Raw genomic sequence first — 12,330 nt, 5'->3', positions numbered from 1 at the left:
CAATCATTTCATGACTTACTGCTGATACAGTTATGCATAAAACTTATTGTAATACATTATCGACTTGAACATTTCATATACATATACACAATATACTGTTTGTACATTTTTTGAAATGTTTCATTGTAAATAAATAAATCGATGCGTTATGGAAATAAAATTTAAAAAAACAACACACCTTTAAATTCAGCGTTCAAAGTCGCCAGATAACCCATTTTGTGTCGGTGTTACGTTAAACAATAAAAAATAAAAAAGAACAATAATCTCATCTAAGTATGGAGCCCACCCACTTAGCTCAGTAGGTAAGAGCGTTGGTCTACGGATCTCGGGGTCGCGAGTTCGATCCTCGGGCGGGGCTAATGTTCTCCGTGACTATTTGATAAACGACATTGTGTCTGAAATCATTAGTCCTCCACTTCTGATTCATGTGGGGAAGTTGGCAGTTACTTGCGGAGAACAGGTTTTTACTGGTACAGAATCCAGGAATACTGGTTAGGTTAACTGCCCGCCGTTACATGACTGAAATACTGTTGAAAAACGGCGTTAAACCCGAAACAAACAAACTAACATCTAAGTATGAAATGCAAATGACGTTAATTTCGTGCCAAAACAATAACAAGTACCGTTCTTGAATGAAATAAACAGTTTGACGTAATCAATGATCATTATGACATATTTCAGCTTCTTAATGTCTTTTGTCATAATTATAGTCACAATAATAATGGTACAGCGGAATTTGTAAAAGTATGTTAATGGCTTTAGCAAGGAATAGACAACTTGTCGGTATGAAAAGCTTATTAACATCAATACACGTTTATGATGCATGTATGATATAATTAAAAGTTTGTTGAATCTGTCTGGTATTTACGTAATTTTCTTGTGCATAACCAAATTTTACTTCCTGTATAATAAATACCTTAATTTGGAAGAAGTATTGTCTCCGTGCAGACAAGTAACAAGAATATTGTTTTATTTTCGAAAAGATATAGTCTTACGGATTGTTTTATCTCTTTGCAAAAAATGCTAAATTTCTAAAATGGACTGGTCCATCATTCAATTTGGGCAATACAATTTCTTATTCTAAGGGGTGTTCACTTAAAAAAACTGACTGAATAGCGACCAGTGCAGAAATTTGATCAGACTACACGGATGTGCAGGCTGATCTTGGTTTGCACTGGTCGCAAAGGCAGAATCACTTGCCGCAGCAAGCTAAAGGTTAAAATATCAATTCGTTTAAACAAATGCAAATTTTGGAGAAAATTTTCATAATTCTTTGAAAACCTAAAACCAAATTTTGATTTTCTACATATGGCTGTTCTAAAGGTCAGATGTTGTTGTTAGCGGCGGCGGATTGGCTGGGAAAAGTATAAGAAGTCTGTAAGATTCGATGAGACATAAGCTGATTGGATAAACTTGTGTTGTTTACAGTCATCATTCGTGTCACAATCAAGCAATATAATGTTTTCTGTGAAATTTGAAACATGTTAGTTGATTACATTAATTCGTAAGTTTCACTTTAGAATAGTAGGTGAAGGTGGACATCTGGTCCACTGTGTGCCATTTAAAAACGAGGTAGGTTTGTTTCAAGAAAACAAAAAGTGATCGTTTAAGCCTATATAGTTACTATATTTTGGTGTTTGACATGTTATGTTACTGAAAGAATCACCTCTCAGTTTTGTGGTATGTTACGGGATCTTTTCGTATACGGGAAGCCTACAGAAAAGTCAAGAGCAGTGCTTGATTCCCAACGATCAAGAGAAGTAAACACCCAGGTAATCACCCCTTCCATTACAGCACAATGTTAGAACTTTTAGCAATATTTCTTAGGTAATACGATCATATATTTTTAGTAATTAGATCATTTACTTAGAATACAATGATACAAAAAAGAACTGTCTTTGCTTGTGTCAATGAGGAAACAAGAAAAAACTAAGATATAGTAAAGCGTAGAAATGGTGAAGCAATTATAAAGTATGTCCTCTATTTCTTTTTCTTCCTCTGTATCTATTTGGATAATGGTTTACTTCTATTGCAATCAAACCTGCATGGTAGAAGGATTATCATTTATTTGCGATCGTCGGTATCATAGAGTCCATTAACTTTTACCTTTGACGAGCAGGCTGATCTTGGTCTGCACTGGTCGCAAAGGCAAAATATATTGCCCCAGCATGCTAAAGGTTAAATTATGAATAATATCCTCTTACAACGTCCGCTAATGTTAGAGGGCGTAAACGGTGTTACAAATTTCATTACCTCCCACAATCCAGTCTGCTTTTTTGCCTGTTTTTTGCCTGTTTTCGTTCTATTCTTCCAAAAGAAGACTCGACGATTATATAATTTCCTTATTTCTAACACAAAAATGACCTACAAAATGAAAAGTTTAATATTAGTATATGCCTGTAAATTCTATTAAAGATTAGACATTCTTCATTATAATTCAGTCTCCTTTTCCTGACCTCTTTCTTGTTAATACCATTATGTCATAAACAAATGTACTATGGAATATTTTCAATTCATGTATATGTATATACTACGGAAATAAATTTAGTTAATATGATCACCAAAAGATAAAAATCGTTCGGAAAAGACGTTGCCATTCCTAAGATTCCATGTAAATTAGAAATAACAAGATAACAATATCGGGAAACAAAAAGTGATTTAAATTAGTTAAAACTGTTCTTTTGTCGTTATATACTGGAATTGTCTTTTTAAAGGTTTTTTTATATTATTTAATTATTTTTTTCAGAAACGTATATTTTAAAACAGGAGTATTATGCGCAAAATATGCTTGTATTGATTTCTTTTTATGCGTTTCGTGCATGTGAGGCAACTAAGAAAGTTATTCGCATAATTCCAACTGTATGCATAAACATTTTAACTACTTGTACCCACACGATTGCAAAAGTTCAGATGCCATACTGTTAACATTTTTGTTTCCATGGCGGTTTTGGTTTAAATGTTAGCTTCCATTTTGAATATGTGTATATCTAAGTCATTCTATTTTTGAAAAGGACTATCGCTGAATTCAAAGTTATATTTTCTAAGCCGATGTGACCGCTTGGGTAGGTTTGGTGCAACATAGATACCTTGAAGCAATGTTTCAAATAACACCTGGTGATTAGAGTCAATATTCATTGACTTTTATCATTCGAAAAATGTTTTTAAAATGTTTTGAAAATGGAAAGAGAAAAAGATGAACGCGCGTGACCTAGTTAGGCCGATACGAACCAACGTTGTGGCAATTTGAAACAATTTAACAAATACTCTGTTAAGGTGACATTCATTGGTATTCAAATTATTGCGATACACCGAAAAAACATAGACGCCAGCGGCAATTGTGATCTTCACCTGTATTTATGAAATACCTTTAGAAGCTACAGTAACTGCCAAAGTAATCCTTGGGTAAGCTTATAACATTGTTCCAGTTATTCCGATTCGTCAGTTTGGCCGCATAATAACCTCATTTACCTACATAGATAATTTACCCCCAAAACACGGTTGCCGGTGGAACATGATAACTTTCCTTTAATCTTTACAAATTCTTCTCAACAGAAACAGCTGGTCCAATTTTGAGAACGTGAACAAGTGACCATCTAGCGAGGTTGTTCAAGCTATTTTGATTTCGATTTATCAAATAACATGGCCACCTTTGCTAAAATCTTTAAACGAAATGTCCTTCAAAACCCATGGCAAGATTGTAAAGATTGCTTGCCCTGTTTTATAATAATTTGACAGTAACAATACCCTGGAAAACTCTCTTATTCAAACTGTCACTTGGTCCAACCATTAGCTGTGAAACTAAGGTGAGTGATTTAGGGTCATCATTGTCATGAATTGGCATTATTGTCTTGTAGTAGGGATATTTTTCTTTCAGCTCCTCTGCAGGAAAGCAAACTAAGGTAAATGTTTATGTGAGGATATTTTAAAACCTATTTAACCATGTATTGGTAAATAAAGTATAGAAATTGATTTCTAAGTCCCTGAAATAACTAAAAATGTTTTTATAAATGTGAAATTTATTGTAGTTTTGTTAATATAAATAAGAGAAGTTTTTTTGTTTTTTTTTAATTTAAAGTTGTGATCCGCAAAGAATGGCAACTCTTGCCTTAGGCCAGTACTTATATGCGATATCTATTAGTTTACTTCCCTTGCAATTACACAATTGATTGGAAAATGAAAACGGCTTAAAACACAATATTATACCTTTCTGCACAACAAAAACGTTTATGATGTATTCATATGTGTTTGATTTACCCTTTAAAACCTGCTTCACATCATTTTGTCAGCTTACTTATGGTAAAAAAGTAACTATTAACAAGCCGATAATAAAGTGAAATACCAGCAAGTATTTTATGGTGCAGATAATACAGTTTTGCTTGGATCAAAATGTCACAGTAGAAGAACCTTTGTAATACAGTAGGGTTAGTAAAGGTGCTATTATATTGATCTATATTTTCTATGCCTACGATATTATATCAACGGAAAGCATGCATAGTAACCTAGAAAAATTGAAGTAGGTTCACTTTTTCGTAAACAACTGGTGTTTGCTGCATTTTTACCTGATCACATTTTTAGGACATGAATATGTGATACTAGTATTTCTATCTGATAAAGCCCTTTTCTTGTCATTGCAATGTCAGTAAATATTTCAAATGGAAATATCTTGCTATGATTTCATTTACTTCAGCACTTAGCCTGATTAGTATAAAAAGTTTATTTTATAGTGTAAGCAAACAACAATTGTAGTCATCTACGTCAATGTACTGAATTATTTATCGTCATCATATCATCATTGATTATGTACTTCTGCTCTTTAATAACTTGTATAAATCATAATTTCAATTAGAATAGTTAAAATGTTTTCAGAAAATGTTTATTCGTAACAAGGATACGAATCGTTAAAGGACGAAATAAAACTGTTCGTGACACAAGAGACTAGTGAACTTTTCCCCATACAAATAAAATGTATCTAGTTAAATGTTGACTCGGCACAATTACATAAAAATATATAATTCACATTTTTGCATCAACAGAAAGTGTATTTCATTCCCTTCTGACTGCACATTAATTACGAAACGATGATTTCATGTTGTCAAAAGACATCCCACGCATATATTATATCATATTATATATTCAGCAACGATGCTTTTTCACCAGGTTATTGCCTCGGCGCTATTACATTTCACGACATACTTTTAGTTTTTGTAACATTAACAAGTAGTATTTAATTCCTTTTATGACTTCTCACTGATTTGACAAACACGATCGTGCTGTTATCAAACGGCAGCCCACGCATATGTCTTAGTGTTATAATGATTATATTGTCAGTAATAAGGGTTATAAGCTATTACTGAATGTCACTCTTCACTTTACATAAGTCGTATTTTAGAAGTATGCAAAAATTGATAATCAGACAAATAATAATTAGTTCTTGTTTATTTTCTTACATTAAATTGCCATAAAGTAATTTGATTAAAGAGAAGCTTTTAGCAATATTCATGCGCGACATTGATAAATTGTTCATGATAACACGGCACGTAATGTATTTCTTTTTAATAGCATTCTTCTTATGCCAATCTCTTACCCTTTGCTTTGAAACCAGAAGAACTTTTTTATGTATCACAAGTTTTAGTTTTAGTACGCAACTTTCATGATCTTGCCAGCACCAATTTCAATAGGTTTACTGTAACAGTTTAAAAATAAATCAGCTTTTGATTTGAGCCAAGAGTTTACACCTACATTTTGTAATCAGGAAAAATGTTTTTATCAATACAATGAAGGACTCAAAAGTATAATTATTGTAATATTCCATCTAGATTATTGTGACGAAAGGGGTCTTTCTGTGAGTATTTTAAAGAATTATAACTACTTGATTAAATTTGTCAATCGTAAGGTACATTAAGGACAAATCGAAATCAAATGTATAAGATTTTTACTAAAATCTGTAAGAAACTCCTTTGGAAGTACAGAATGCAACCAAGCGAAATAATAGTAGACTCGATTTGATTGAGTCTGTTAACAAGTGGTAGTGGAAAGTGCAACACCCCTCATGACCCCTAGTACCGGCTTAAGTGGAACACTATTACCCATAAACATTGAGTCCAAAAAGGACTAGAATTAATAACAACACTGAATCCAAAGACAATTTCAGATAACACCCTAACCTGGATACTTGTACCAAAAACATGACAATAACACACTTCCTACAAGCTTGTAATTCATTCAGGGTGCTATGTACAGTCCCTGGCTCGCGGATGTTTCTTTTTCCGCGTTACCACTGGCACAAATATTTACCCTGAGTGGAAAATCACGATGATTTTTCACATTGAATCACTACTGAAGACTGTGATAAATCGCGATGATTTTGTAAGACCCCGCGATCTATTATAGATAAAGTGTCCACGGCGACTCGCGATGAAAAATCTCAGCGGGTCGCGCTGAATTGCGATGGATCGCGGCGAATCACTGGCAGTCACCGCGAAATCCAGGTGTTTGCTAAGGCGCATATTTATACACTTAACGAACGATATTACGAACTATTTGCAGCCGCGTTAATTGCCAATATCTTTAAAACTAAAACGTATCTTTATAAAATTTTACTTTTACCAAATACTCTTTTAGTAACTTAAATGCAATAATATTTAAAATGATAATTTTACTTTAATCACGAAAACGTAGACTATAATAGGAATTAGAATAAAGCAGCGCCGTTATTTTAGATCTAGTCTATTTCCTTTAATTTGGTTTGCTACAATTATATTTGGTAATATAAAAGTAGTACTTTATTTATTTTTATATAGATATAAAGAACGGTTTGAGATGCTATCATTTTAGCTACAATTCAACAAATCACACATTACGAATTGATAAAAATTATTCAATAGTGTATCTAGACTTAACATTTAATAGATTTTTATGTATACTAATTTAACTATATCAAGCTAAATTTGAGCACCTATTAAACCTTTACACTGGTAATACATAATATCCAGTTTATAGAAATATATAGAGTGTGAGTCATTATTGTTGATGAGAATTAAATAAGAAAAAAATCTGCATTTCATAGCACGTGTATCATTTTTCTTAAACGTGATCATATATCTGCAAAATTAACCCCTTCTCTATTGACACGCCTTTAAACAACATTGAAATATCTCGTCACTGCGAAGCGTAAAACACGTAACCTGTCTAATAAAATGTACAATGTAACAGTCCACTGACAAACTTGCAGAATTCACACTTACTTAGATATTATTAATATTATAACTGAATGAATCAATCAACCACGTATTCGGCTAAAAGGACAATTTAACGCCTGCATGTAGCTTACATGTTTTGAAAGGAGTACCTGGCACATAAAGAAACTTCAGATTTTCTTGCGTATATTCGTGCAAGTTTTTAATTCGTTTTCTTATGATTTTGTTTATTATTTCAACAAGTACAACAACGAAGAGTTTATGCGCCAAATATAAGGGTTACCTTCTTAATTTTTATATTATTGCAATGACAAGAAAAGTAAAAATGTTAGGCATTTTTGTATTTTCCATCTCTTTATTTCAAATCTTTCTTTATCTTTTTAACTTTAAAAGATTATTTCATCTCGTAATATTTTTGTACTACCTTAAAATTTAGTTAATAATAATTTTTCAATTGTGAAATGTAAATTGTGTAATAATTTTGGATTGCTTTTGCCCAATTATTGTAAATTTAATTATTGTATTTATACATGTATCTAGCGGAATGTCACATTTCATTCACCGATTTAATTTTTAAAAGCGCGTAGACTGTTGGTATTGCAGTTTAAAGCAACTGCATACGTATCATTAATCTAAGAGAGATTCTTTGAAATATGCGGTTTATCTTTCCTATTCTTTCATATTTACTATCATTAGTTTTGACATTTCTTGTACAGGTGGAACTCAATAATAATCTGATTTTACCCAATTGTGTTATATTTCAATAGCTATCATGAATGATTTTACGTTTATGATAAAAACATTTAACCATTCTTTTGTAAGTTTTTTATATGAATGAAAAAATCAATTACATTGAAATGACATTTTTGCATTATTTTATTATTATCATACTGAAAAACATATTAAGTTTTCACTATATGCAGATGTTTACTTTTTACCTAATACGGCCACATTGAAAAACAAACTTAATTATTATAAATGGTAAGACAAAGAATGCATTATTTTATATAAAGATTGCTGTTATCAAATCTTGTCAGTTGATAAATTTCATATTATGAGAATACGTACAACTGAAATAATCTTTGCAACATATGTAACAGTTTGAAATTATTATTAATCAAGCCATTTACTTTTCATTTTTCCTGTAAATAATTAATGTTAAATTTCCTGTCAGTTTATATACATTCTACACTGTACATGTATATAGCATCTATATCGTCATTCTATTACCTGTAAATTGCGGCAATCCACCGCAATTCATTGCGAACCACCGGCACCTACCGCGATGCGCTGGGATATGTCTTCGCATTACACCGCAATCAATTTATTGCTTTTGGTCGCGGTGGAAGCTGTAAAATATATTACGGGGATGCAGGAAAAAACGCGCATCTCCGCGGCTCATAAAAGTGTCCGCGCTAGGGTCCAATCGTGGGGAAGCGCGGACTTTGAAAAATCCGCGAGCCAGGGACTGTAGTTCCTCTCAATAATGAGACGGAATTTTCTAGTTTTTTTGTCAATAATTTCACTTACGATCTGATCTCGATTGACCATAATAATATGTACTTTGTACGCAATTATGTCCATAAAAAACGTACATGGATAATGTGAAATATGTTTTCCTTTGATTTAACTTCAGCGATCCCTAAACATGATATTTGACTGAAAAGTAGTTGCTCATTTTTTTCTAGCCATTTTATGAAGAGCAAAAATGTAAGTGATTTTATACAATAAGATCTGCCAAAAGATCCTTTTGAAGCACAGAATGCAACCAAACACCCTAACAGTAGATTCAGTTTTACTGTCTTTGAAAGTGAATGAAATGTGCAACAGCTCTTAGCACAGACTTAAGAGGATATCTATTTGAGTAAAAATGAGATGCTCTCCCCTGCTCTTTTCTGTGTTTTAAATGATATAGAAGATATGTATTTAACAAGTGGTTTAAATGGAATAGATGTTGACATGTTTAAAATAATTCTAATTCTTTATGCAGATGATATTGTCTTGTTTGCAAACAGCAAAGATGAGTTACAAATTAGTTTAGATATGCTGCATGAATACTGTAATAAATGGAAGTTATCAGTTAACCCACTTAAAGCTGAGGTTATGCTATTTAGAAAAGGTGGTCGTTTACCCGCAAGCATTAGTTTTCATTATGGTAATAATACTATCGAAATAGTGGGTAGATTTGCCTATCTTGGTATTGTGTTTACAACCTGAAACACAGAATACCTTAGCGGGCCAAGCGCTTCAAGCTGTATTCCAAAATGAATAAATATTTGTGTAAATACGTATATTTCTGTTAAACATATATTAGATCTATTTGACAAACTCATTGTACCAATTTTCAATTATGGTAGTGAAGTTTGGGGTTTTCACCATTGTAAAACATTAGGTAGAGTGTATATGCAATTTTGTAAACGTCTCTGAGGCGTAAAAAGTTACACAGAATGATTTTAAATACGGGGAGTAAGGAAGAATGCCTTTACAAAATATGAGATATATTAACATTATCCAATACTGGAGAAAACTGTTACAAGCTGATAATAAGAAATATGTTAAAAAGGTGTATTTAATGTTGCATCAAGATATTCTAGATTACCACACAAGAAAAGACTGGTTTCCTTTGCTTACAGATTTGCTTTGTTTATTAGGTTTGAATGATGCATGGATATTTCAAACTGTTTGTGACGTACACGTTTTTTTAAGAAATGGTAATACAGAAAGATTAAACATCAATTTTTGCAGAACTGGCAAGGAAGGCTGGATGAGTCGAGAAGAGCTCTATTTTATCGACATGTAGCTGTATTTCGGTTTCAGCCTTACTTAAACATATTGAAAATCTCAAAATTTCGTATCAATTTGTCACGTTTACGTGTGTCATCGCATTGCCTTTGTTTTGAACCTGGTAGATGGAATCAGCCTGTTAGTACTCCATTTTATGAACGTAAATGTGCCTTTTGTGAATGTTTGGAAGATGAGTACTATTTTGTTTTTCAGTGTAAAATGTACGCAGATTTAAGGAAACAATTTATACCCTCAAGATTTTGGAAAAGACCAAGTATGTTTAAATTCATCGATCTTATTAATTCAGAAGACACTGTTATTGTAAAAAAAGATCGCAAGCTTTATAGAAAAAGCTTTTGAATTAAGATCTCGTTTACTTTAATTAAAACAGTAGTCTGTCAAATTACGTTATATAACATCGGCATCAATACAGTAGCTCGAATGAAAATCTATTAACTTGCTTTAACTTTTTTGTCTCAGTATTTTGTACACTTATCATGTATGTAAATTTCATGCATTCAGTATTTACGTTCTGTAGCATTTCCTATGCATATGAATAACTAAGTTGTCTAATCTTGTCAGCTTTCGCATCCTGACAAGGCGGAGTTGTCAACTTTCGCATTCAGACAAGGTGGACATATGTAATCATATGGTAGATATTGTGTTGATGTTTTACATGATCTAGTTTGATTGGGATACGTGTTTTTTGAGATTTTCCTGTTTTTTATAAATGTCATTAAGTTTGCAAAAGATTTGTAATGCAGATGTATATTTCACTGTTGTTATATTGACAACTTTCGTTTTCGGACAAGGTTTACAACGTGTTGAGTGTTATCTGAATTAAGTTTTCCTGTTCAGCTCTTCTGTATTAGTATTCAGGTATTTAATCATATGTTTCAATTGTAAAAATACATTTGTCGATATAATCATTTTCTAGTATAGTTAGTATACATACACTATGTACCGGAAGTAATAGCTACTATTAAATTATTAGTTCTCTCATTCAGGTACCCAAGTACAGAGTACATCACAACCGATTATTGTCATTTCCAAATTCAGTGTTTCTTTCGGATCAGTCCGTGGCGATTTATTAAATTTCACCCTACACTTCAATGCTACAGTCAATTGTCTAACATTATACTTGACGTCAAATTTGATATGACCAATGTCTATATTACTATAATCAGTTGTATAACTAGTTATAAACTTTACGCGTCACATTTAATATGATTACTATCTATATTGTAACTGCCGTTTGCTGTCACCAAATACTAGTAAATGCTGTATTTTGCCACATGGGTCTATGACCTTCAGACTTATATGAAATAAAATCTTGAATCTTGAATCTCCATGACCTAAAAGGAACCAGAAAGAGGTCTTCTGGCAGTACATCTATGAGTAGAAATGTGAACGTTATTTCTAATTCTTACACATCTATAGCCAAATTGTCTCTGCCATTTAACTGGTTTGTCAAAGTGAAAATGGCACAATCAAAATCGTGAAAGCGCAAACAAGTCTACATGATAGATAATGAGACCACATCCTTAACTGTCCTTAAATGAAAAATACATTTCACAGGAAACCTTTATCTGCCCTCAAAATATTTCTCTCTTACCCTTACTTTCTTTCTATTAGAATGGCCGCCAATTTTAATTTGCCACAGACAATAATTGGCAAAAACGTCAAGTACTTCTACAAAAGCTTTGAACTTTAAAATGGTACTGAATGATAGCCCATATCTACCATATAGCAGCCAACAACTTTCATCATTCTAGTCTTATTATTTTAATAAATATTGCTATTATAATATTCTGTTTCCCATGGGAAATGGCCGATTTCCTATGGGAAACGGTCATTTCCCATGGGCAAATGGCTTTCCCATTAGACGGTGTTTTCCCATGGGAAACATTTGGGAAATCTTTCCCATAGGAATATCCCATGGGAAAACCTTATTTTTTTATTTTCATATAAACTATTAGAAAAACATCATAGCTGTTTTATAAAAATACTTTTATAGCACTGGCTAGTTTATTTGTTTGAAAAAAAGATAATTTAGTTTTCCCATGGGAAAGAATTCCTTTGGGAATCCCATAGGAAATTGTTCCCTTGGGAAAAGTTTCCCATGGGAATGCTTTCCTGTAGGAAACTGTTCCCAAGGGAAGCGTTTCCCATGGGAATGCGTTCCAATTGGAAATTTTTTCTGTATGAATTTTTTCCCTAGTGAAGAGTTATGCAAAAAAATGTAGCCAGTCTGCTTAGTTCAAAAGTGACAGCGCAAATCTACAGATCGCGTGGTCGTGAGATCGGTCCTCGGGCGAGGCGCCATCCGCACTACCTTCTCCATGACGAT

The sequence above is a fragment of the Mercenaria mercenaria genome, chromosome 11, assembly GCF_021730395.1.
Source record: "Mercenaria mercenaria strain notata chromosome 11, MADL_Memer_1, whole genome shotgun sequence".
NCBI lineage: Eukaryota > Metazoa > Mollusca > Bivalvia > Venerida > Veneridae > Mercenaria > Mercenaria mercenaria.
The sequence above is the reverse complement of the archived record's forward strand: the minus strand, read 5'-3'. Positions refer to the sequence as shown.